Raw genomic sequence first — 27,892 nt, forward strand, 5'->3', positions numbered from 1 at the left:
TCAACAACAAGAGGCAAGTTCAGTTCAATAAATTTGATGTCGAAGGCAGATTAAATTTGTCTTAACATGAAATACATGTTGACAATTATTTCAGAGTGCAAAATGTAGAAGAGAACCATTGGATATATTGGCATTTAAAGATTCTGCTTGTTCGCAGGAGGTATTTGGTTTAGTGATCCTAAAGTGATACATCAGTTTTTAAGATTGGTGTTTCAATCTTAAATATTGTATTCTGTGACTTTGATTCATATTTACGTACTGCACAATACTGTCTTCCTACCTCAGATTGTGTTGGACCTGGAAGTAATGGGTGAGGATGAGACAAGTTTCCGGGAACACATTAATGCCATCACCCTGGAGTTGCGAAAAAGCAATCCCAGTTACTCTGAAGTCAAGAACCGGATGAAGCGCACTCTTTTCAAAGAGTACAGCTTATGGACAGGCCTGCAGCTGAAGTATGGAGCAGTTTCCTTTTCTTGGAGTGCCACAGCTTGTGAGTAAACATTGTTACATTTTGTGCCAGGCAGATAAGAAAAATCAGTGTAATTATATTTCTGTGAATTCCTATAGCCCATGATTTGGTAGAGCAATGTGTTAGCAATGCAAAAGGGTATCCCAGGGAACACATACAATGTATAGATTGAACGCAATGCAAGTCCCTTTAGATAAAAGCGTTTGCCAAATATGAAGTATTTTATTTGATATAAAGTTAGTTTTGTTTTATTCTTATTTTATTATTTTAATTTTAGATATATACTGCTGTTAAAAATTGAGGTCATTTCGAAATGGGAGCTCTAGCGCAAATTCTACCGAACTTAATTGTTTCTACGATGCACCACGATGCAGACGAGGACGGTTCGGTATCGGTTCAATAATAGACCATAACCAATTATAATGTACTGACGCTTTTCTGATGTCTTTTGTTGCATACGTGCTTTGGTGGGTAGCATACAATGGCAGAGGGAGGCGAGACGCGAGTGCTAGAAAATCAAAAATGCTCCAACTACTTTAAAGCCGACATCTGGGCACATTTCGGCTTAAAACCTGGTAAGAACGACCTGCAGAAGACACGCACTGTGTGCGCTCATGTCACGTACACAAAGAATATGCAGGAGGTAATTCCACAAACTTCTTAAACCATGTTAGCCATTTTCACCCCGAGCTGTTAAAGGGATACTCCAAAGTTTTTTTCATATTAAACTATGTTATTCCCTTAACTAAGACGAGTTGATAAATACCTCTCTCATCTCGGTGCGTGCACTTAATCGCTCTGGCGCGCGGTGACACTTTGATGCACTTAGCTTAGCCCAGTATATTCAATGGTATCTAACAGCAATGAATTTAGAAGTGATCAAACACATCAACGTTTTCCCTATTTAAAAACAGTTACACGAGTAGTTATACGACCAAGGTATGGTGACACAAAATAAAAACGTGGCGCTTTTTCTAAGCGGGTTAAAAAGGATAACTATAATGTATGGCGGAATAGCACTTTTCGGATTGCTTCGACTCAGCGCAGTAAAAAGTCACGCCTGATCCTCTTCTTCCTCTCACTTCTGTCAAGGGGAAGAGGATCAGGCATGACTTTTTACTGCGCCGAGTCGAAGTACTCGAGTGCCCTTGAGGTAAGCTAAAACATACCAAAAATTTAATTTCAAAGTGAACTAGGGATAGGGATAAGGAACTTGTTTGGCTGAAAGTGTGTAATTTGGATATAAGCACCTGTAGTAATTTTACTGTTTTGTATTTAAGATGCTGCATGAAATGACAATGAGGTTTGGAACAGACTTGGCGAAGAACATGGAAACATCTCTGAATGAAATGGCCCCAAACATCATCAGGAGTGCAAAAGAAAGAAGTCAAAAATAAAACTATACGCCAATCTCATTGGACTAGCAGAGGAATCCACAGAAGGTAACTACACCATATATTTTTCCCCATCCAAACTATCTGTTCCATGCCCAGTTTAAAGTTGCATTGTTTGCATTGTCAATGTAAAGGTTGTAGCTCCTATAAATTGTATAAGTGAAAACATGTATTAAAATAATGCAAATATTAAAGGAATAGTTTACCCCCAAATAAAAATTGTCATCCTTTACTCACCTCTTGTCATTTCAAATCTTTATGACTTTCTTCTTCAGAACACAGAAGAAGATATTTTGAAGAAGGATGGTAACCGAACAACGACGGTGCCCATTGGTTTGGTGTCCATATAATAGAAGTGAATGAGTACCAGCATTGTTCGGTTACCAACATTCTTCAAAATATATTTTTTTTGTGTTATGCTGAAGAAAGAAAGCTATATAAGTTTAAAATGACAAGAGTGAGTGAATGATGACAGAATTTTCATTTTTGGGTAAACTATCCCTTTAATTGATTTCTGTACCTAATATACAATAATTTGTATCTGTTTGTAGGTCTTATTAGGAATGCTGCACTCATTTTATTGCCAGCACTATTTAAAGAAAACGCCAGCTTCCTCTACTGTGTAGATAGTGTAAGTATAGTCTTCTGTAGTTTCATTAACATTTGATGCACTTGACTTGAAATTAAAGGAACTGTTTCATGCAAATATAAAAATATTAGTCAGTTTACTCACCCTTATGCCAAATTTGTAACAATTTAAAAAAAATTACATTTACCCTATAATTTACTCACTCTCTTCCTTAGTCATAAACGTTGTACTGTTTGCATTGCTTTGTAATGTCATTGAATAGCACCCCAATTTAAATCATAAAAGAAATCTGTACAACTCCAGGGGTTAATACTTGTCTTCTAAAGCAAAATGGTATGTACAAATGGTACGTTAGTGAGATAAAAAGATTACATTTGCCGAGATAGGTTGCTATAATTAGACTATGTATAGATAAGGGAATAACATCCAATGGGGTGGCACATCAGCTTCACATCAGTAATTATGAGTCTTGTTGGCTCTTGCGTGTCACGTGCTTAGCTGTCATATCTGTGTTGTGTCATGAACGATTCAGTTAAAAGAACGAAAGAACCGATGAGATTCAAAGTAATCAAAGTGGAACTGACGTGGTAGCACGTTGAATGTTCTTCAGTCATCAGCAATGTTGACATTCAAACACATTACAAAGCTTTTTATTATTAAATATATCTCAGATTGTGTTAAACTGGAGAAACAGTCATATACATTGGTTGGTTTGTTGGTAAGTAAATTATGGGGTAATTTTAAGTCTATTTGATGACTTCTGTTAATTGGTGAAAAGCACTCAAAAGGTGAAATGTTTGTTTTACAGGAACCCAAAGGTGCTACACCAACCATAGTGTTTAACGGCTCTCCTGATCCCCTCAAGGCTGAAAGCGTCAGCATTATAATGGACAATGTGAACATCATAAGAGAGGCAGACATTGACATGACACAGGCTGTGGTATGCCTATTTGCAGTTTATTTTCTCTTCAATGTGCAATACCCGGTTGACATTAAGCACACAATGACTTTTATTCAAAAATATATGCTTAAACTTAGACAAGAGCACGGCAAAAGAACACCAATACCTGTACTGAAAATGTACAGTCAACTTGTGTAAATTGTAGAGCTGTTTAATAGTTGTTTTAATTGTTCATGTATTGATTTTTATCTGCACTGTCAAATATCAAAAATGATTTGTTTTTCCTCATTTCAGAGATATATGTAAAAGTGAAGTACTGTATATGTACATAAACAAGCTTATGTATGTTCATTGCAAAGTGAAAATGCTTAAATGAATAAATTCAAACTAAATGGTTAAATGTAATTAAAACATCTTAAATGTAAAATGTGAAATTTGCTGTCTAATACAGAGTATACAGAGGTGCAATTTTAAATGACACTAATATTTTTGTATAATCAGTTGAATCAGTTGAACATTTTGAATTTTCTGGATTGTTTATATTTTCTTATTCAATAATAATTTAACTTGTTTAATAATAAATAAACCCTTAAATGGTTCTATATAGAACCATCTAACTTGGATTCAAAGAACCAGTCCTTGTTCCAAAGAAAAATGCAAAGCTAAGGTTCTGTGTAGACTACGAAGGATCAATGCAACTACAGAAAATACACTTACCACTCTAAACATCACAGAAATCCTAGAAGTCACTCTCTAGGCCATCCATTTTTCTCTACTATAGACCTCAACAGTGGATATTGGCTTGAAGTGATAATGGACCCTGATAGTAAAGCCAAAACTGATTGTATCATGTCTGCAGGTCTATATCACTTCAATACTATATCACTAGTTAAAAAATGCACCAGCTACCTTCCAGAGGCTGATGGAGACAGTCATGGGGGCTAAGGAGGGAAGATATGATTTGTCTATATTGAGGGGCATATAATTTATTCTCCTGTGGCCCAGCAATTCTGTGACCTTCAAAATTTGTCCTCCCACAAGCTGGGAAACTGCGGTTTGACTATTAACTATTAACACTACCTGGGTACTTGCTGGTTTTTATTGATTGTATTACTTCCCGATGGGTTGAGTTTTTCCCCATGTGTCATTACACCACTCAAAGTGTTGCAACAATTCTCAGAAAATAAATCTTAACCTGTTGGGGAGTTCCAGACTTCATTCTTCCTGATAGAGGCACCCAGTTTGTATTAGTAGTTTTGAGAAGTATGTGAGAAAATGGAGAGTTACAGAGATAACAAAGCGTACCACCATCAGAAAAACATGATGGGATGTGTGAACAAAACTCTCAAAAAATATGATTGTGTCATGGACTGACAGCACACAAAAAATGGAACCAGTTCTTACCAGAGATAAGGTTTACATGACTCTGCCCTCAAGTAAACCATTGGAGTAACCCCAGCAGAACTGCAGCTTGGAAGGAAACTGCAAGGGCCAATGGATAAAAAATACTTCATGGTCCAAAATCTCCTCCTGACCTACCTCTGTGATGTGGTCTGTCACATACAGCAACTGCAATCTCAAGTTAGAGAGTAGCAGAAAAGCCCTACCTCAATAACTCTGGAACTACAACAACAACAACAAAAAGATGAGACAGCACTTTCAAGATCAAAGACTTCTGGCTTCAAAAACTTTCCTTAAACCAGTGCATAACACAAGTTTAGTGCCAAATTGGCACCCAAATGAAAAGGGACTTACCGGATTCACAAAACAGCTGGGACTTTTAATAAGTGTGCATAGCGTTGGAGGCCACTGGAGAAGATGTGCGCACTTCACAAGTGTGCAATCTTAAAATGTGTTTTCCAGCTGAAGTTGGAGGGACAAGTAAAGAGAAGACTTCAGAATATATTTCGAAACCTCAGATGAGGGAGGTTCTTGGGTTTTTGATTCTTTTTTCTCCTAACAAGCATGGGTTGTTTTAAGCCAGGGAAGTGCTGACGAGAGTATAGATATTTATGTACTGCCCCTTTGTTTATTTTCACTTTCTCTGTCACCCTTTCTCCCAAACGATATTACATCAGGATTGGAGGGAGAAGATCAATTAATGGTATTTTATTTTTAATTACATTTAATGTATTATACTTTCAATACAAAACATTTGCAATGGGTTTAGCCAAAACATTTTGTAAAATGTTTATATGCATGTTTTGGCCTGATATATTTGGTGTCATTAGACAAATTTTAAAAAATTAATAATATAAAAAATATGTGTAAAATAATAATAATTCTGCACACTCCACCAGATTCTTGTTTTACATCTCACAAATACCACTGTGGTGATTTCATGTTGCTTAACTGTTTCATTCTTCAGTAATTGCATACCATAATCATGACCAATATTATTTGCCTCACTATAAAGACATATTTTGAATTCATAAAAGGTCGAATCATATTGATTTCTGCAAATTCCACTCGATTCCTGTTCTAAATCCCCCCCCCAAGTACCACTGTGGTGATTTTCATGTTGCTTAACTGATTCATTCTTCAGTAATTGCATGCCAAAATCATGATAATACTATTTACCTCACTATACAGACATATTTTAAAAATTCATTAAGCAGATATAATCGGTGTTTTTCTGCAGAGCAAGATTCTTGTTCTATATGTCCCTGAGTACCACTGTGGTGATTGTCATGTTGCTTTGCTGTTTCATTCGTTAGTAATTGAATGTCAGTAATGACAATACTATGTATAAATTTTACAATTTTAAAAATTTAAAAATGGCAGCTAAAGTTGCATTTAAAATACAATATTAATGTTCAACCAACAAAATTTTATTTAGTGATGTCAAATGACATCCACTTCAACCAGTAAAAATTTAAATTTATTTAAATGTATTAGCCATTTTGGTAACTAAGTAGTAAAGGGAGACATTAGCACATGTTGGGTCACATGCTCTCAAGGCTCCATAGTGAGAGGCTCATTTTAGACTAGAAAATACATATAAATTCAAGTTATAAAAATATAATTGTACATCCAAATGTGTTTTTAAAGTTTTTATTTATTTATTTATTTTGGTCATTTTTTAATGGACTTTTATAAAGCGACAACTCAGAGACCAACAAATCTAGGTGTCATGCATAACTGACAAAAGTTATGTGATGCATATTTTATTAGCTGGCACTATTGACCAGGAGTGGTGGGCAGTATAATAGCCTTATGCATATGTTTTTAGGTTCATATTTGTAAGATTTTTAGAAGATGGAGAGAGACAAATCTGTACTTATTTTCACAGAAAGTATTGATGGTAGTGATATAGATGCATCAGAAAATCAAGGTTGTAGTATATAACAAGTTGTTGTTGGACCAAGGAGGGACATAAGCAATGAGGGGTGAGGGCATTGATGAAGAGAATAGGTTGTTGTGGAAGTCAGGCATTTGGGTATATTGTGTATACCATTTTGAAAGATGTGATCCATGCAACAACCAGAGGTCAAAGAAAGATGCCAATTTCTATTAGCATTACTATACTGACGAACTAGCGATGCTCCAATGATGACTGCACAAGTCAGCATCTACTTATTTGGGATACACTGAAAAGAAGAGTCTTGTTGACTTTCACTTCGATAATTGATTTGAAATTCCAAGATAAAACACAATGTTAAGAAGTTGTTTTTGGCTTTTGAAACACTAAGACATGGTTTCAGGGAGTGAAATTGCTTCCAATTTGTGTCAAGTTTTAGAAATTTAAATCAAATATAGCAGCAGAAGAAAAAATATGAATGTTCCATAAGATTTTTTAATGTTGTTTGAAACAGTAAGACCTTTTCACTTTGAAGCATTTGATTGTGTGTCAAGTTTCAAGAAAAATTTCCAAAATAATTAACCCCTAAGGGGACAATGTCAGTTATAATAAAGGTCAAAGGTCAGATGAAGAAAACCAATTTTGGAAAATGATTTTACTCTAAATATATGTAAAATATAGATCATTTTTTTATGCTGTAAATTCTAATTAATCCTGTAGAGGGATATATAAAGAGTTTGGTTTCAAAACAATAAATCATTTTGATCAATTTTGAGTAAAAAGGTTTTTTTTGTTGTTGTTTTTTTACACCAAGAAAGTGGCAAGATGAAACACAATTTTCTGTTTCAAACTGCATACCATCTTTTGGTTATAATAACATTAAAATTTTGATCAGATTATGAATTTTCAAAGATTTATTATAAAATCTTTTTATTTTTTTCCCCAAAATGCAATAAATCCATGACATGTTTTTTTGTTTGTTTGTTTGTTTGTTTGTTTGTTTGTTTCATTGAATCAATATAAAAGTTATTTTTCATATTGAAACTGTTAAAAATACACAACATGGGACGTTGATCCATATATGACGGAGCTCTGAACTTTGGTCAGTAATATTATATACGGAGCCAAGGACTAAGAAATACATTCATACTATATATACTATACTATATATACTATACTATACTATACTATACTATACTATACTTATACTATACTATCAATACTATTAAGTTAAGTATAACCTTTTTATATATTTTTTGTTAGTTTTATTTTTATTTCTGTAATCAAGCCTATAATAAACAACAAGAAATGCATGTGCAAATTAGTGTTCCATGGATTTTGAGACAAATTAAGAATCTCATCCCCTCAGCACACCCAGATGTGACTTAAATGACTATTTGATTAAGGATAGTCACTACAATTGGCATGTTGCAAGCAGCACATCCCAATATATCAGATTACTGTAGCATTTGATGAATCCAAAAAGTAGCACACAGATTTAAACCTGGAAGCTCTGATTTAAATCCAAATGGTGTACCACTGAGCTACACTCTAATACTACCAGAAAACCTTTCAAATGTTCTACCACAGAGCTCTACCCCACAAATGAAGTTGCTCAAAACAACTTAAAAATAAATAATTTCCTTCAATTCAGTTCAATTCGATTCAATTCAAAGTGTTTATTGTTATATACACAGTGGGGGAGAAAACAAGTTCCCTGTACAATTAAATTCTTTCTTTGCTGTCCACAGTGAATGCTTGAACCAAAGCGGCATTTGTGAGAGCAGAGTGAGTAAACCTTTTGCGATCTGCCTCGGGGGGGGGGCACCATAATGCCTTCAGTTTGACTGTTGAAAGATAGCATAAAAGATTAACTTAATAACTTTGCACCTCACTGTAATGCCAAAGGTTTGGTTATACCACTCATGGTAGAGATCTAAAGGGAGCACTCAGATTTTTTACTGGAGACCTCTTCCCTCTGCAGTCAAATGGCCTTCCACTGAGCTGTATTTATCATATTATTTATCAAATGGGTTACCAATAAATCAAATAGTTTGTCTTTAGAATGTCATTTGAAAATTGATTGGCTTCCCACATCTGGTACATCAAAAAAAAAAAAGAAAAGAAACTAAAAAACAACAATTTAGGTTTGATAGTCAAGGGAGCATCAGATTTCAAGCTGGGACTTTAAACTGCAGTCCAGATGGCACACCACTGATCTACACCCCCACATATTTGTTCAGAACAGACAACAACAACAAAAATGTTTTTATTTATCTAAACAACACTGAATATACTGCATTTATTTTACATAATGGTTTAACAAATAGTAATGAAATAAAACCAAATATTAAAGAAAACATTTGTTTTAACATATGGTAATTCAATACACTCAGCATTAATAATAATAATAATAATAATAACAACTTAAACACACAATTAATGTTGAATTAACATAATGATGAATTATAATTTTTTTTTTATGATACTATTTTGAATTGTGTATTTATAACTTATTTTTTATTTGGATGAATATAATTTTGTTGCTAGATGTATATGGAGGTGGTAGATGCCACATTCGGCGCTACTTCAAGACTGCGCCAATCGTCCGCCATCTTGGAATGGTCTAAATGTCGTCACTTTGTTATTATGCATTACATAACAAATAAATTCATGAATTAGTTGTTCCTAAGCAGTTATTATTTATTTTTATTTTGCCTTTCTGATGTAATTACAATTACATGAGGAGCAGAGAGTGAAAGTCAAAACAACTGATCCTGAAGGGATAACAGAATCACATTTGATTCCTCTGGGGGGATTTGCTTTTTGCTTTGCTTTGTTTACAGGAAATAATGAACCCTCCATTGCTCTGCTTTAGTTTAAAAGCACAGATGGGAAGCTAATGTACTCTCTGATCATTGGGTTACGCAAGACACACAACACTTTTGATGAGTAGCTGCTAACGTATCTTACAAAATAAATAAATAAAACACACACACCATCCAAATGTTACACCACCAGAAATTCTGATACACTTCTCCTCCTTTGTGTGTGGGTGTGTGTGGGTTGCTGGAGGAGTGAAAAGCGAAACAGAAGTCAGGTACATGCAGCAAGCTTACAGTGTGTGTGCTTTTGTGGAGTGAAATGATATTTTGAGGTGGGTCTGCATGTTCATAGTACTTCCCTTTAGACAGGGATTTTTTTGTACATTTAAGCTAGATCAGTTCCGTTCAGTTGTGTTATGTGCTGCACTCTGTCTCTGTCTTTCTGTCTCACTCTCACTTTCTCTCTCCCTCCCTCCATCTGCTCTCTTCCCTATCTGTGTCCATCTCATTTAGTCTTTCTGCATCTCTCCATTTTGTGGCATGATGATCTTCACTTTGGTTTGGGTTCTTTTCTTTCAAAGTCCGGTGACCCAGACTTTGTTTTTTAATGGTATTCTCAGTGACTTCTCTCTTCCTCTTTCACTCTCTCTCATATACTTTTACATTGTGTTGTTACCATCATCAGGCACATTTGCATGAATGGCGTTTGTATTTCCTCCATTACATGTAGAAGCGGCTGTAGAAAACTAAAGAGAGAAGAGGAATTAGAGACCTTTGTGTGGTGAGAGAGGGTGCTACAGTCCACATGCTCTCTGTCACTCTCTTGTTCGTTTACCTAGCACTGTTCAAAGCTGGATTTTTTTGTTTCCCGTTGTTGATTTAATTGGGCAATCTTTAGCTGCTGCAGTGTCATCTTTAAGTTCCAAGCTCTGGTGGTGACCCATGATTCCACCATTATTGATCTTGGGGCATGCAGACTGATCTTCTTCATATCTTTTGATTAACAATATGGTCACTGTAAAGCGTAATGATAGAAGACAGGGCACAGATAAAGGGATGTGAACAATACAAGAACTGTACTGTTTAAATTTAACTTTAAGTTCTTTTATTTCTGCAAATTAAATGAGGGATGAAAGGCAAATGCTATTTTTATTTTTGCTTGTTCTCAAATCATTTTTGTTTGTTTATTTAGTTATTTATTTTTTTCATAGTGATGCAATTTGTACATTTGCATTTGTCTAATTATATCTAACCGGTCAACAAGCTAAAATGTACAGCATCAGGTTTAATGAATACATAACTGGTGTGAAATTTTTTTTTTTTTTTAATTATTGTTTTATTTTTATTTTATTTTATTTTTTTTTTTTTTTTTTTTGTTTTGTAGTGTTAGTTTAATGTGAAACTTTCTGCAAACCTCTCAGGTATACATTATTTTAGACAGGACTGTATTTCTTAACTCTAAAGGCTAAAAGGACCTCCTGAGCCAGAAATATCATCATAAATATGCATTCATGTTACAAGAACTAAAATATAAAATTTAAAAACAAAAAGGGATGTTAAGGCACTTTTTATATATAAATAAAAAGTGTCTTCCTACATTATAAATGTAAAAACTCAATCCTGAATCTAGGTATTAGGGGTCATGATGCTATCATTTTCTAGAAATGGAGTCATGCATTTACCACCACTGTTTTCTGCTCATACTCCTCTATGGTGCTTCTACTGGTATGCAAATATTGACCATGTTCCAAAATAAATAAATTCCTACTAGACTAAATTCAAAGTCATTATTGAAGAATCTTCAAGCATTTATTTCCATGATTAATTGAGCAGGAAAAGGCAACAGTTGCTCTTCAAAATTATTATTATTATTATTATTATTATTTTTCTTTTAAATAAATCAATAATCCAACTATGTTTCTGCTGGTATATGATTTTCTTTTGAAGTCCAGATTAGCCCAGCCTGCTCTAATACAGATTTTGCAGCTTGTACCCTCTCAGTCTGTTGTTTTAAACAGTGGTGATTTGTACTGTGGTGTGAAATCTTGGTTTCTTTAACTTACTATTACCTGTATTCCAATGCAAATCAGGGAAACAGTACTTTGATCAGAGTCAGGCCCTGTATAGATAAAAATAAAATAAAATAAAATAAAATAAAATAAAATAAAATAAAATAAAATGAAATGAAATGAAATGAAATGAAATGAAATGAAATGAAATAAAATAATGAAACTATTTCTTTTTTTAGGTAATTAGTGAGCTCCGTCTCCCAGCATCACAGGGTTGTGTGTTACCATGGCAACTAGCAAGCAGAGCTTTATGAGAGCTACAAGCCTCAGTGTTCAGTGTCTGCACAGAGAGAGGGGAAGAGCTGGCGTGTTAAGGCCCCCTCTCCGCGACTATGTATGTCCACAACGTTCCTGCCCCTGGCCTGCAGCCATATCCACAGGCCCAACCTGAAGCCTTGCGGGATGCAGCGGTTGTACCACTGTTCCTGCCAAGGATGTGCAGCAACTCGACTCTACCACTCTCTGACACTGCATTTTGCCAGTGGGTCTGTTTTACAACAACAAAGGTTAGTGGCTCCAGCAGCGTCGGCCAGACCCTAAGTCTATTGGGGAAACATATTTGCCCACAGTCTTGGTGGGACTGTCTGAAGCTAGCGTGCTTTCGAGAAACATCTTCGTTGTCACCACGGGAGGCGACCATATCCCTGCACCTACCTGTGGCATTTCTTTCAAGGCGCGGAAGCAACCTTTATAAACACAAAGCGCAGGCTCATGCCCGCCTTTCCAGCGAATCTGACAAAGGCACCTTCAGCAGCCAGGAGAGCACAGAAACTAAGGACAACTGTACTAGTCCATCATGTGAGATGAATGGCAAAGAAGTCCCCTTCTGTAGTGACTCATACAGGTCAGGTAGACTCTACTTAAGAACTAAGACAATGTCTATAGAATGGGCATTACACAATGCCATGGTTGGATTAAGCACAATACCAGCACTTCAGGACAAGGAAATTCTTTGAGAAAAACTGTGGAATTATCAGATGGCTTGAAAAATAATCCCTGCTATCCAGCAGATATGTGCACTGAATGAGGATAGATTTACAGCTGATGACCGTGTACCTCTTCAGAGGCAGGGAAACTTTATTTTCCAAACCATGGGATTCCCAATGTCCCGAGGAAAATCTCAAGGAAAACCCGCGACAGGTACAGATTCTGGCCTTCAGTGACAGCAGTGAGCATCATTCATCAGCAGTCCTGGAGCAAGTTTATGATCCCAGTATGGAATCATTGACAGAAGCTACTATGGAACAGCAGGAAACAGGAGCCTCACAGACATCCGCAGAGATGACCCCTGACCCCAAAATGCAAGGTGTCCATTCAGGAGAAGCAGAAGCTGGAGAGCATTATTTCAAAGCTTATATATGAGAATAGTGTGTTGGTGGATAATAAACAACTGGAATGTAATGCGGCCAAGAAGACAGTATTATCAAAACAAGAGCATTGATCTTCCTGTGCCATACACTTATAAAGACTCCTCCATTTTTGATTTGGGAGAAGCAAGCACACCTCAAGCTCACAAAATCAAGATAGGGAGGGTGGGGCAGTGACAACTCTGTGCCTACACAGCCTCCACTGGCCTAGAGCATGCACCACCCAACACGAAGCGGTTCTTTACCCTTCACTATGGTTGGCAAATCCACTGATGGAGCAATGGTGAATCTTAGCAGGCCCAGTTGCAGTGCAGGGCATGTTACCGATACGGTCATCAGACCAACCAAGCACCAGGTCGCCGGCTCACTAGTTAGGCAGGTAGCGGTGGGTGTCTGCCTACACGGGAAGGGATCCCCCACTGAAAGAGGTAGTATTAACAGCCTTAGCTCTGATGGAGGCGCCACTGATGTGAGGAACAGAGTCAATTATAAAAGAAAGGAAACTACAGAAAAAAAGCCGAAAATTTGATTACAAATGGCACACACTTACAAGGTGGGACATTTACGAAACCTCTAATACTGAAAGACTGGCCTACTGAAGACGAAAAAAACTACACTGAATTCTGAAAGAAAAACCTGGAAATTTAAACTAGTCAAAGAGGGACAATGGATCTGTGTCTCTGAGCTTTACGTCCTGTTCTGTTGTGACCTTACAAAATGACCTTAAAATGTTATATACCAGCTTGTGAAAATAATAAGGGGAAGACATGGAGAGGGATGAAATAATAACACAACACGCAGTTTCCATATCCCATCAGAAAAGGAAAAAACAAGCGCACTGAGATGATGTGCAAATGGTCAGTATTTTGAATCCTAAAACTGGAGGGCAAATGGAAATCTGTGTGGTTTAATTCATCAATTACCCCTGTCAGCTTGTGCAACGAATGGTTCTATCACAGTACCAGCACAAAAGGTCCAACGTACAAAATCTCCAACCCATAGAGTAGCCATACATCAGTTCTCAAATCCAAGTAAGCTCTTGGTAATACTCTTAGCCCTGCTGTTTGTTTTTATCAATGTGGAGTGGGACATCTGGAACCCCTTACGTTCTATCAGCAGCCCTACTTTGTCCCTTTAGCCAAGACCAGCTTTTCCTCCCAAGTACCAGCTAAAAATTCCGTGTTCCACAGATGGAGTGTCAGCTTCTTGTTCTGGCTCAGCTTTAGCACATAGCACATGCTCAAACGTTCCAACTCTCAAGCAAAGCCGCAAACTACAGTGCAGTGTCATCTTGAAAACAGTGTACTATCATCCAAAGCAGTGTCAGGGTGTTTCAATAGCCACAACCTTTGACCGAAGTAAGCAAGATGGTGTGTTGCAACAACCTAATGCCTATGTTGCTCGGTTTCCTGTACAGAGCTAAATCAGAAACATACACTTTATCAAATCCTGGCACATATTCAGTCTACCACACCTACATCAACTTCACTTGTTTCTCAGCGGTGCACCATCAAATACCCAGCACATTTGCAGAGCAACTGTGCAACTGCGTGTGGTGGAAAACCCGTCAACTTAGTTTCTATCATCTGTATTAACAACCTCAGGGGCAGCTCAGCCTGTTACATCCAATGAACATGTCAACAGTGAATTATTACTCAGAATCAGTCTACAAACCTATTCTTCATTAACTACGGCACCTACAATACAAAACCATCCTGCCTCTGTGATTGAATCAGAAAAACCTCTTGGTCTTACCGTTTTAATCCACAGTTTATGAAAATATTCTGAACAGCACTGCTTCAAATGGCCAGTGGTGACTTTCAAGGAGTCCCAGTCGGAAGGAAAGATGATACTACTAAATGGCTCCAACACAGGCTCAGAACACATTTTATGTAACAAACAGCTGACCTCAGATAGTCATGCAGCTCATTTCTGATGAACAATGATTAGCACTGATAGAGCCTCATATTGGAAACAACAACTAAAACATTTTAATAACAAACCAGACAACACTTTCACAGGAGGGTATAGCAATGGCGTGTCTCCTGTGTGCATGGCACAAGGAAATGATAAATAATGGTGAGATGAGCAAGAAGAATGGTTAACTGTGAATCTGCCAGTCCAGTAAACAAAGCAGAAATTGTTTGCAATTTAAACTCTCAAAAATGATAAAAAATTATGCAAAATGGAAGCCCTCACTGTGTTTCATCTTGGTCACATCCACAGACAAGGTTCATATCTCAGCCTCAGTGGATTATAATAAAAAGAAATTCTGCTTGGCAGTTGGATGAACCACAGAAGAAGATACCTGAATTCACAGGAAAGAGAAAATCTGCTTGGTTTGAGGTCACCACAGAGACACACCACAAACTAGCAGCTGAGACAAACTAAGTCAACCTCATTTACTGGACACCAGTGATTTTACATTTACATAACAAAGATTTGGACAACTCCACTGAGACCAAACATTCTAGAGATAACCAGAGATAAAGAGGAAGCTGTTCTGTTTAATGGAGCCATTAAATTCAAACTACAACAAATACTAGCCAGTGGAATAGCCAAAGGGAAACAAGGTCACCTCATGTCAGTCACATTATCAGGAAACTGTGAAAGTGTTCAAACAAAGACACCTACACAGCTCAGAACTTGTATCTGTGAAAAAAGATGTCTACTGCAGAATCACAACTTAAGCAAAAGATCTAAACTCCCACAATACAACCCAGTCACAACAAGCCACACTGGAGGCTGCATGTGGCAACTTAGGAGTAGATACAAGAGAAATGAGAGCATGTGACAAGGTAGCTCAGCTGCAAGCTGATTGGGGTATTTTGTCCAGGCCAAGCTTACCTACACAGTATGAATTCAAACAAGCTGCTCCAGGCCCAGGTGACTCTGGGAGATGACACTTTCAATCAAGTGAAGTATGTATTGATGCTGAACAGGACATCTAATGTTCAAAGCATTCCTGAAGACAGAACCAGATGTGGAGATGTCCATACACATCATGCCAATCTGGAAATATTTACAGTGGGACCTAATATTAAATATATAATTCTGCAAGGTAATACTGTCATTCTGACTAAAAGGGTGTAGCACTGTCTAGTACTTGCATGTGATAAAACAACCATAGCTAGACATTGTACCTGTAATAAATACTCATATCACAGAGTGACATAACATTTTCTCTCCACAAGAGAGATTTGACAAAGAGATCTAAGGGTGTACTCACACTAGGCACGGTGCCCTGGACCGAGCCTGTGAGTGCAAGTTATCCTCCTCCCCACTCCCCCCGCTGTCCTGCACTCACACTTGCACTAAACTTTCGGGCTGGAGCCGCGTACGTCATGTATGAATAATGCAGAAAACCACTTTCGCTAATATTCTGCCGAATAGTGTAATAGTGGTATAATTTTCCAGCCATTCTTGTATGTATCAGAAAATTATTCACAGACAGCTGAGGTTAATAGAAATAATTGCAAGTTTAAGCAAACTACATTTCCTGTTTATTAATAAAGGTAGAATGAGGCATTATTAACCTAAATATAATTAAATTAATTGAAAAGTGTAGCAGTATAGTAGTGAAGCAATAGGAATATGTTTGCGGTTGTAATGATGATGACAGTAGCACACACAAATAGTATCTGTTCTGAGCTCAGTGGATAGCACTCACACTGCATGCGTGCATTTTGAGCTAACAAGGAATCATCACCCTGGCCCCACCTCTTCCAACCCGGGCCAGGGGCTGACTAAATGAACTGTGCTCGGTCGCGGCTGGAGAGGGGCTCACACTAGTCAAACAAACCGGGCTTTGGGGTCAAAACCGCGCCTGGAGCGCGGTTTAAAATGCCTAGTGTTAGTACACCATAAACTTCCCATGTCTCTGTTACCAGACAGTACTTTTTTTTGACAATGCAGATTTACTCTTATTTTTTTTTATTATCTCATACGATTACATAGAAGTGGGCTCTACTATAAATTACATCTATGAAAGTGCGGTAATGATTCCTCTCTTGAAGAACATTGTCCTCAAATTTTGCTATTGGCCTCTCTGAGAAAGAAGTATAATTTATTACCCACATTTTATTTGTTTACAGCAGACAATTTATAGTTTTAACACTTCAGCTGTTGAGGCTGCATTAAAGGTGCTCGTAAAGGTACAACATTATGCCAAGTCACATGCTGTAGTAACATAAGAATATTACCAAAATCTTAGAATTCTTTGTGAAATGTTTCAGAATTCTAAGTGGATAAGCTCTAGAAAAACCTAAACATAAAGTTACAGTTTTATAGGTTAAAAGATAAACTTCAGAAAAGAATACTTGCAGCTGATTACATCAAATTTAGCAAGGCACATAATTTACTATTGTCCATTAATGCAACTATCAAAGTTACATTAAAATGGTGTTCCCTGTATTGACAGAGACATACCAGAGACATCTCAGATTGGTATGCAACATTACACATTTAGTATGATTATGTCCAAAGGGCAAGCTGTTGAACCACTCTGTCTTGCCTGTTCAGTTTATCAGTTCTGAAAGCAGAACCTGTTTGAATTCAGTAGGATCACCAAGATTTTTTAGTGTGAGAGGGTGAATCTAAGGTGAACATCATTAAGATGTTATTACATACTTTTCTGTCCCTAACCTTTGTTATTCCACTGTATTCCCACTGACCTGATGTTTCTCTTATCCAAGAGTCACTTGTTAGAGGTGAATGTTTTGATCCTTGCAGTCCTTACAGTTTAAATAGCACTCTAAAAGGATTCCCTTTCATTGGGTCACAGGTCACTCAAATTGAGTCACGGTAACAAATATGAGAAAGATGTCAAGTGTCCACCAGAAGGGCTTAGAATAGATAAAAACACACACAGCTCCTAAATAATAAAAAAGGAGGAAAAAAAAAATCTGTGGCTTCATCATAGATTTGACTGATCAGTTCAGATGTGTTCAGGGGAATTAACAGGGTGCTTGGTAGGGTCACTGGAGGAGAGAGATGGTCCCTACAGGGGACTCCTGGAAACAAAGACCCAGAGTTTAAGTGAGATTTTGTGCCTGTCTCCATTCCAGATTGGCTGACAAGCAATCTGAGCCAGAATTCAGACCCCTTTTCTGAGCAATGCTGCACAGAGGCATGCGCAAGTTTATGAAGCTTAGTTCCACCCAAGAGAACCTGATCAATTTTTCCACAAGACAATGGTGTATATCTCCACTGCCATAATATATAGTAGCATATGTTGGTCATTGTGCTTGATAAACAATATTAACTGTCCACATTTTTTCTTGGTTAGCTGACATTGGGTTTGCAATATGTTCCAAGAAGCTGAATGCCAAAAATCTGCACATCAATTACAATGGTTTTCTGGCTGTAACTTTTTTTTTTGTATTTATAATAACATTTTCATGTTCCATTTAAAAAGATTTCTGTGACCAATTTATCAGTTTTTGGATACAAGAGGATTTGGCTGCCATAAAACTTCTTTAGTTGCTTATAAAAGTTGGCATAAACAGCTGGGTGTTGCATGCAGTTATTTTATGAATGTTCATGCTTTCAACAACATGAAAAAAGTAACACTTCTGTCATATTAGTATTATACCTACCTGTCCATACTCTTTCACAGTGAATTTATTTAAATATTTGGAGATGTCCTCATAGGATATATAATACAATTCTCAGACAAACCAAAAGAATAAGCTGATACCTGGCTTCAGGGACAGACTCCAAAATGTGCTGCATTTATTCATTCAATGTTCTGCCCTCAGGATCTGTGGGATGTTACCCTCAAAAAGCGCGGTTTCAGAGGACCCTGGGACAGAGAGCAAGGAATCCCAGTCCCCAAGATCCTGAGAGTGAGGTGGAGAGGGGAAAGAGCCAGAACAGAGGGTGGCTGACAAGAACACAACACATGCCAAGACTTCAAAAACAAAAGGGCAAAAGAGACAAAAGAAAGGTGAGTAAAAGAAAGAAAGGGCACACATAAAGTATGGGGGGATTGGTTGAATTAGGGCATGGAGAATGGTGACAGGTGAGAGTCCTGAAAAACATTCAAATCAAGAAAAATGTGGGTCTACTGACCAGATGTTTAGCACATAACAATAATTCAAGTCAGTCACCTTTATTTATATAGTGCATTATAAAAAATACTGATTGTGACAAAGCAGCTTTACAGTGTTAAACAGGAAAATGGTTTGTCAATAATGCAAGGGCTGTAGAGGTTGTCTCCTGGGTTCTGATCAGCCACCTGGATCTGAATATGGGCCGGGATCTGGGTGGCTACTGTGACCATCTGATCTGCATACAATCTGGATCCATATGGCTATGGTAAGCTTCGGGAATAGAATGAAAAGAGTAATATTAGCATAGATTCCGTGTTCTTACGATGTAGCAAGAGGTACAAAATGGTGCTATGGGAAGTGTTCCCAGTTCAGTGACGTGACATACAGCCAAGTATGGTAACCCATACTCCAAGAATTCATGCTCTGCCATTTAACCCATCAAAGTGCACACACAAAGCAGTGAACACACACACACACCGTGAACACACCGGGCAGTGGGCAGCCATTTTATGCTGCAGCCCAGAAGGTGCGCAGGGAGGTTTGGTGTCTTGCTCAAGGACACCTCAGTCATGGTATTGCCCGGCCCAGAATGGAACCCAACAACCTTAGATTTGGAGTCAAACTCTTTAACCATTGTTAGGCCCGACTTTACCTAATTCCCCACGGTTGACCTAATTAATGCAGCCTAAAAATCCTTTAGCGGTTCCAATTACAGAAATGCGATAGTGTATTATGTGCATGCCAGGTTAAAGAGATGGGTCTTTAATCTAGTCTGCTATCAAATAGCACACCTAGGTTCCTAACTGATGACAAAAAGAATTAACAGAGCAGCTAACAAGTGTTAGACAGTTTTATGTTATTACATGAAGGAGGTTTCTGGTCCAATAGTGAAACCTGTCTTTTTGTTTGTTTATTTGTTTGTTTTCTCATGAAAGGGTAGCAGTGGAGGCTACTAGTCATCAGTCTTTATATACATTCATTAGTTTTGCAGAAGTGGGCATGTTTCATCTGGCTACAAAAAATATAGAGCTAGGTATCATCCAGCATAACAGTGGCTTACACCATGTTTTTTTAACTATATCTCCCAAAGGGGTAACATGTAAAGCATGAAAACAGCAGTCTAGTACTGAGCCTTGTGGTACTCCATACTGTACTTGTGATGCGATATGATACCTTGTCATTCACTGCTATGGTGTCAGTCAGATAAATAAGATTTGAGACCATGACAATGCAATTTCGATGTCGCAAGATAATTTTTTAGTCTACTCAAGAATGTTAGTCGGTGTGTCAAATGCAGTGCTAAGATCCAGTAGCATAATAAAGAAATGCAACCTCGATCAGATGTTAGCAACGGGTCATTTGTAACTGATGAGAAGTCTCAGTACTATGATCTGGTCTAAATCCTGACTGGAAATCCTCACAGATACCATTTCTGTCAGAAGAACATAGCTGAGGGGGATACTGCCTTTTCTAGTATTTTTGACAGAAAGTGGTGAGATGGTTGGTAATTCTCTAGAATTAGAAGTTGTGTGTTTTTAGAGAGAGGCATAATAACAGCCAATTTAAGGTTTGGGGACATATCCTAATGACATTGATGAATTAATAATATTCAGAGGTCCTAGTAGCTTAGATGGAGTAGGGTCTAACAGACATGTTGTAGTTTTGATGATTTGACAAGTTTATACAATTCTTCCTCTTTTATAGCAGAGAATGAGTGGAATTGTTCCTCAGGGGATCTAAAAGTCTGATCACGATGTTGTAGCTAGCCGGCTGCATGGTTATAATTTTTATCTCTAGTGTCGATCTTGGGAAGCAAAAGAAGTTCATAAAGTCATTACTGCAATGCTGCTGGGGAATATCTGTGACTGTTGATGCTTTATTTTCTGTTAATTTAGACGCATTGTGTATTGAATAGAAATGCCTGGGGTTGTATTTGTTTTCTTCTAGGAAAAAAAGTAAGCAAAGATCTAGCAGTTTTGGAGCTTTTCTATAAGTGAGAGGTATTTTCCCACCATGCAATCTGAAATACCTTAAGTTTTTGTTTTCTTCCCGGCTGCGCTTCATTTTCCAGGGTGCTATCAACATGGATAATAAAATCACCAACAGTTAGGAGCTTTACATGTAGCTAGCACAAACTCAGATAGAAAACAGAAAATTATTTGATGAAGTCTGTATGGTGCCCTGGTAGCCTGTATACACACCAGGGCAATGACATAACTAATAGCAAATTTTGCACACTGTGACCGTTTACTAGACATTATACTGTAACATATATTTAATTATTTTCTTTTGATTAGTATTATATGAGGTATTAGAAGTAATAAAGCACTTCACATACAACCGACAGACAATGTTTGAAGAGAGGGACATCAGCATAAACTAGCCTGCCAGCACCGCACCACCCTGAAGAGGGACAGTGTGAGGCATTCCATAATGTGTACTAACTATATGTTTCCCCTTTGACAATAGGAAGAGGCAACGTCTTGTGAGGAAGCATCAAACATCTGCTCAAGCTCACCACATTTCTGTGTAGTGGGATGTGTTAATTTTTATTTGAGAGTTAATTATGAATGAAACAAACCAAAAGCATCTGTTTGCAGAAAAAATCTTTCACAAACCTGTCAGCATCAAGGTCAAGGGGAATGTAACAACACCACCAGAAAAGACAGCATATGTGAATATTTGGTTAACAGTCCTCAAAGACACAAGCCAAAGGAGACATCTTCACGAAGTATTCCAATCAAACATGCAGTCATCTTTGGTGCATCAGTCAAAGTGAATACAGCATAAAATGAATTCAAAAGGAGACACAGACAAGGGGTGCTATGAGCTACTGGATTTATTCCAAAAGGCAATCAAAGTACAGACATCAAAACACCTGAAAATGGGTGGCACAACTTTATCAGCCAGCGTTCTGCAAAACTCTTTATGGTTCTTGAAGAATAAGATGGTTGATGCAAGTACTTCATCATCCAGTGCTGGGCCCAGTTCTTGCAATCCCCTCACGTAAATGTCTAGTCAAGAATTTCACACTCATCAAATATGTCCCCCCAGCCATGCACAGCAACTAACATATTTAGGTAATAACTCTGTGGTTACCTGGAGCATGAGGACAGCTTAACAGCAGCAGCGATGATGAGCAAAAACTAGTCATTGAACTTGAGTAAGGTGAAAGTACACACAAGGCAAAACAAACCCAAGGTATCAATACTGCCACATGTGTCACTACACAGAGGCAAAAGGCCTTAGCAACTTGCAATGAAAAACCTTTGGGATCATTAGGCTGACATGAAATGGTATTTTTATCATAAATCTAAATACTGGGGTATAATTTTGTGACATGACCTTGTATATTGATGTTACTCTCACAATAAGCTCATAAGCTTGAGAGAACATATATATATATATATATATATATATATATATATATATATATATATATATATATATATATATATATATATAATTAATGTAATATTTATTTATATTTGCAAATATTCAAAGTCATGAGGCCATACAGTGCTTTGCATGAAGAACAGACCCAAATTTAATCATGTACAATTCCTAATGCGATGCTGAAATCCTGCACACATTCAAAAAGTTTACCATATTTTTTTAATATCTAATGTCATTTGCTCTTGTGTGTTTTGTGACAGTCTGCATCATGGTCAATTTAGATTTATCTTTTACATGAGTGCTGGTTGTTTTTTTCACAGAGAAGGGGAAAATTTTCAGCTATTGAAACCATGTGATTTGCTTTGTTCCTCACATAGAGTTCTGCAAGTTTTTCTGAACCCTAAGATGCCAATAGATCGGTAAGGATTCAAAATGCAGCCCAAGTCATTTAGACTTTTGTGGTGCTTTTTTGTTCTCTGCTTTCTCTCTCTCTCTCTTTTTTTCTTCAGATGGAATTAAAAAAAATACTTTTCAAAATACAGAAAAAAAGGTTAAATGTGCCAGAAATAAGTTAAGGGTTAACATTGGTTAATGCTTTCACTATCATTTCTAACAATAGCAAGACAATACTTGTTCAACTTCAACTCAATTTATTTGTATAGCACATTTATACACAACTTCGTTTGCCCAAAGTGCTTCACAGTGTAGAATAAAACACAGTGAACACACAAATTTACAAGTACAGAAATTAAACGAGATACTTAAAAGCCAAGCTAAACAGATAAGTCTTCCAGCTGAGAATATTACCATATTTATGAATTTTTGCTAACATTAGTTCAGACAGGACCACTTTGGCATGTAACTTGAATTTATTGAAACACAATTTATATTTGGCGGTATGGTTCCTTATGGGGTTCTTGCTCAAAATTAGTGAACATATGAAACTTTAACATCAACCCCCAGGAACCATCAACTTGGAAATACATGTAGATGTGGCAGTGGGACATCTATACTAGCTTGGTTATGAGGATGAGTGACTCTCAGCAGTGAGGTCCATGCCAGCCCGGGGACTTGAAAGCCAGTGGTCTGAAACAAAGAAGCGACAATAAGAAGGTGCACAGTGGTATGCTCATGCTTATAATGGGGAGGGGAGGGGAGGGTTCGCGAGCAGTTTGAGCATCCTTACCGAGCAGTATGCCACGTATATGTTCCGGTGTCTAATGGGAGATGGTGTTGTTGAGTGATTGGAGGCGATTTGACAGCTGACTGCGTCAACTGGTCACAGCATTATGCCTACATGGCCTGACTGAACTAACGCTGGGCATCGATTTGGCAAAAATCAACTGTTCATTGTTGGTTAATGTAAGCTCAGGTTCATTAACTAATATTAACTTTATTAATGTACACACACACACACACACACACACACACAATTATTTAGTGCCTTTAAACTGGATTTTTATTTTATTTTTTTCATAAGTGTGCTCCATGTAAAGTATTGACAATTAAAACTGGTTTATTTATGCCAAATATGTGATTTGATATAAATGAAACAAGATTTTTTTAGGTTACATGAGCAAAGTAATTCTAGTCAAAGAAAAAAAAGTTCTTCGGGTAACAACTGCAGACTTTCATTTTTTTTACAGTGTATAAAACTGTTTTTCATCAGGAAACTTCCTCAGGTCCACACAATGAAGTTTTTTTTTTGTGGACATTTGGATAAAAAAGACAGTAAAACCATACTCAAAAAGCAGCCACAGACAATCTTTAATATTTTGTCAATGCCCACAGGTGTATCCAGGTGCATTTTTGCACCACATGAAACACCAGGCACATTCTGCATCCTCCACGCTACCCTCCATCAGCAGGTGCACATATGCTGTAAATCATACTGTATTTCACAGCCCTAGGAGTTTCACCTTATATTTTGTGGAGGCACCTGGAAGCACTCAGGATGTGCACATTCTTCTTGGTCTTAATCTCTTTGTAGATTCACAATAGCTGAATAAGTATAAAGAAAGCTTTGGCCCAAGAATAAATTCTCTGTGAGGTTCCACATAGATCAGTCATCCGGCCATCCAGTAAATGCAGTGATGGCAATGAGGATTCAGCCAGTGGGAGGCTTCTGGCAATGTGATTAAAAAGATTTTACTCACAGACCTTTACCTTCCTACTATCATCAGTTCTTGGTGTGAATATCACTTGCTTAGACATAATAATATATATATATATATATATATATATATATATATATATATATATATATATATATATAAAATAAAAAACTTGCTTAGACAAAATTGAATGGACACTGTCTACACAAGATCAATGTATAACTGTACATGTATATATGTATATTTGAATGTTACCTCAAATTTTAAATGTTTTCAAATGTTTTTCATGCCAAAAATACATTGTGTTTTTGATGGTTTTAGTATTAAAATTACATAAGTAAAATTCTTCATGTATAAATTCTATAAATTCTATAAAGTCATATGGTATTGAGAGTGTGTTTAGTATAAATTCTCAAAATTATGTAACCAGCATTTGCACTTAGAGACAAAGATGCCTTGAAGGGGTAGTGGGGTGTTAATTAGAAACACTTTTGCTCATTGCACTATTTTCTAAGCTGTAAATCTGCATGTGTAATATAATAAATTAGTGATCACTCTGCAACACCTTGTTACAAATATTGCACCACAAATCCTTTGAAGAAAGAGCTTTACAGTTTGAAAACAGCTTAGCAAATGCTACACTACTAAATAATGTTGTTAGGATGAGTAGTACTGGCTACTTTAGTTAGTTACTCCCCTAAAACTGGAATACCTGCATTATACAGATAACACTGTCCAAAAAGCCAGAAGAGCTATCTGATTGCAGTCAGAAATGTTGGGATCCAATTGCAGAGCTTTATTAAGAGAATGGGGACAGGCAGTAGAAGGAGCGGCGTCAGGTATGTCAGGGATGTCCAGAATCATAAACAGTAACAAGCAGGAGGTCAGGGGCAGGCAGCAGAGAATCAGAGTCGGTATAAGCAATACAAGATCAGACACAGGAAAAGAGAACAAAACACAGGGAAAACCGCTCGAGTACTAGACAGGGCTAAACAAGGCTTCGCCCAGACTGAGAGTGATTGTGCTGCTTAAGTAATGATGATGTGTGTGTATTAGCTGCAGGTGTGTGTGTGTAATTAGATGCAGGTGTGTGTGCAATCAGTCCCAGGAATGAGGCAGGATGGAAATGGGTTCAGGAATGGGTCTAGGTGAGGTCCTGAGGTGGGTGCTGCCCTCTACTGAAGCTCACAGGCACTCCAGCTAGAGATCATGACATAGCACCCCCCAAGGGCGGCTTCAGATGCTCTAAACAATCCTAGGAGGAGGCGGTGGGCGGGGAGGCGAGGAACGGGGGGGAGGACAGGGGCCACGTCTACGTGGAAGTGGATTGACCATGGACCGAGGCAGTGCTGACAGGGCAGGAATCCAGGGTGGAACAGGTGGAACTGGAGCCCACCGGGGTGGAGCAGGCGGGCAGGCTACAGTGAGCATGAGACCACCACAGCCGAGCAGATGGAACAGAGGCCCACCAGGGGGTGGAGCAGAGAGGGACCACCCAGCCGAGAAGGCGGGACAGAAGCCACCAGGGGGGCAGAGGCCACGGCCCAGAGAAAGATGGGACAGAAGCCTTTCCAGGGCGGAGCAGAGGACCACCACAGCCAGGCAGACGGGACCAAGAAGCCCACCAGGGCGGAGCAGAGGACCACCACAGTTGGAGTCAGCGGCACAGGAGGCAAGTCTGGTCAGGTGGGACTGGGGAAGCAGGAGCATAAACCTGGGTTAATGGTGGCCTCCGTGGCTGTGATGAGGTGGTTAGAGAGTTCCCAAACGGCCTTCATAGCCGTGACAAGGCTGGCAGAGAGTTCACAGCCGGTCTCCATGGCCCGTGACAGGGTGGCCCCGGTGAGTTCATGGATGGATACTACTGTGGCACCTCCAGAGGTTCTGCAGCAGTTGCAGCCACCTCTGGGAGGTTCCGTGGCTGGTCTCCCCAACCTTAACTTGTAGGTTGAGAAGGGAGACATTGCTGGGCGCCACCACCTCTAAAGTTCAGTAGTGGTGTACACTGACCCAAACCTTACAACATAAGCGATCCCCCATCCTTAAGGAAGGAAGCTTCCAGACAGTTCCAGGAACAGAAGGGTTAGAGTTAGTGGGTTTGGGGATACCAGCTGCTTGTGATGCATATACCAGCGGTGTATCCCTCACACTGGAGCAGACTGGGATGCCGAAGGACTGAGCTTAAATATCTGGAGTGCAACAGACAGGGCCGGTGAGCTCTGGATGATAAGCTGTGACGAGGCGAGGCTCTGGATGATCGCTGTGACGAGGCGAGGCTCTGGATGATTAGCAGCTGTGATGTGGCCAGAGACTCTGGCTTGGATCGGCTGGTATGATGAAGCTCTGGAGGCTCGGTGGTGATTTGACTGGGCTCTGGAAACTCAGTGGTGATTTGACTGGGCTCTTGAGAGCTCCAGCGGGGACTTGACTTTGCTCTTGAAGATCAACGGGGGACTTGACCTGACTCTGGACAGTCAGCTGGTGGCTTGACCTGACTTTGGACGGTCAGCGGTGACTTGACCTGACTCTGGGCGGTCAAGCGGTGACGACCTGACTCTGGCAGATCAGCTGCGGCTGCCATCGCGTGCAGCGGCCCGGTGCCTGAGCCATGGCGTGAGTCGGTCGTGTGCCTCGCTGACACCCACAGTGAATGCTGGTAATCAGCAATGCATGGTCCATAAACTGACCAAAGAGATGAGTTGGGACCCTCACTGATTGTCATTGAGCAGAAGCGGTTCATTTAGTCCATCACAAAAAAAAAATATCTATCACCACAAAATCCGACGGATCAGAGAAATAAGTGGGGTCTAAATATATACTTGTACATAGTCCTCGAGTGATCCAGTGCTACTTGAGGGCTAATAATAGGCTTGCCATGTACCTGACCGGGTGTCCATACGAAAGCTGCTGGATCCTGGAGTGCCGGGGTCTTCTGTTACTGGCCGAGGTCAGAGGCGTTGGGATCCAGTACAGAGCTTTATTAAGAGAATGGTTGGACGGGCGGTAATCAGGAGCAGTCAGGTATGTCAGGGATATCCAGAATCATAAACAGTAACAAGCAGGGTCAGGTGGGCAGCAGAGAATCAGAGTGGTTATAAACAATACAAGATTAGACATGGGAAGAACAAAAACACAGGGAAAACCGGCTGAGGAAATTCTAGGCGGGGCTAAACAAGTCTTAAGCCCAGACTGAGGTGATTGTGCTGCTTAAATATTGATGATGACGTAGCTGCGGGTGTGTGTGTGTGTGGTAGATGCAGGTGTGTGTGCAATCAGTCCCAGGAATGAGGCAGGATGGAAATGGGTTCAGGAAGAGCCCTGAGTGGAGTGCCTCTACTGGAAGCTCACAGGCACTCCAGCTAGAAGATTGTGACACTATCAGTGAAGAATAGGATGGTCAACTGTTTTCTT

At 38.7% G+C, this 27,892-nt stretch overlaps 2 pseudogenes; both read left to right on the forward strand.

Moving 5' to 3' along the window:
- Positions 1-11,777: 11,777 nt before the first annotated feature.
- LOC122138405 lies at positions 11,778-13,517 on the forward strand (annotated as a pseudogene).
- A 345-nt stretch (positions 13,518-13,862) lies between these two features.
- On the forward strand, positions 13,863-22,161 carry LOC122138406 (annotated as a pseudogene).
- The last annotated feature ends 5,731 nt before the right edge of the window (positions 22,162-27,892 follow it).

The sequence above is a fragment of the Cyprinus carpio genome, chromosome B9, assembly GCF_018340385.1.
Source record: "Cyprinus carpio isolate SPL01 chromosome B9, ASM1834038v1, whole genome shotgun sequence".
NCBI lineage: Eukaryota > Metazoa > Chordata > Actinopteri > Cypriniformes > Cyprinidae > Cyprinus > Cyprinus carpio.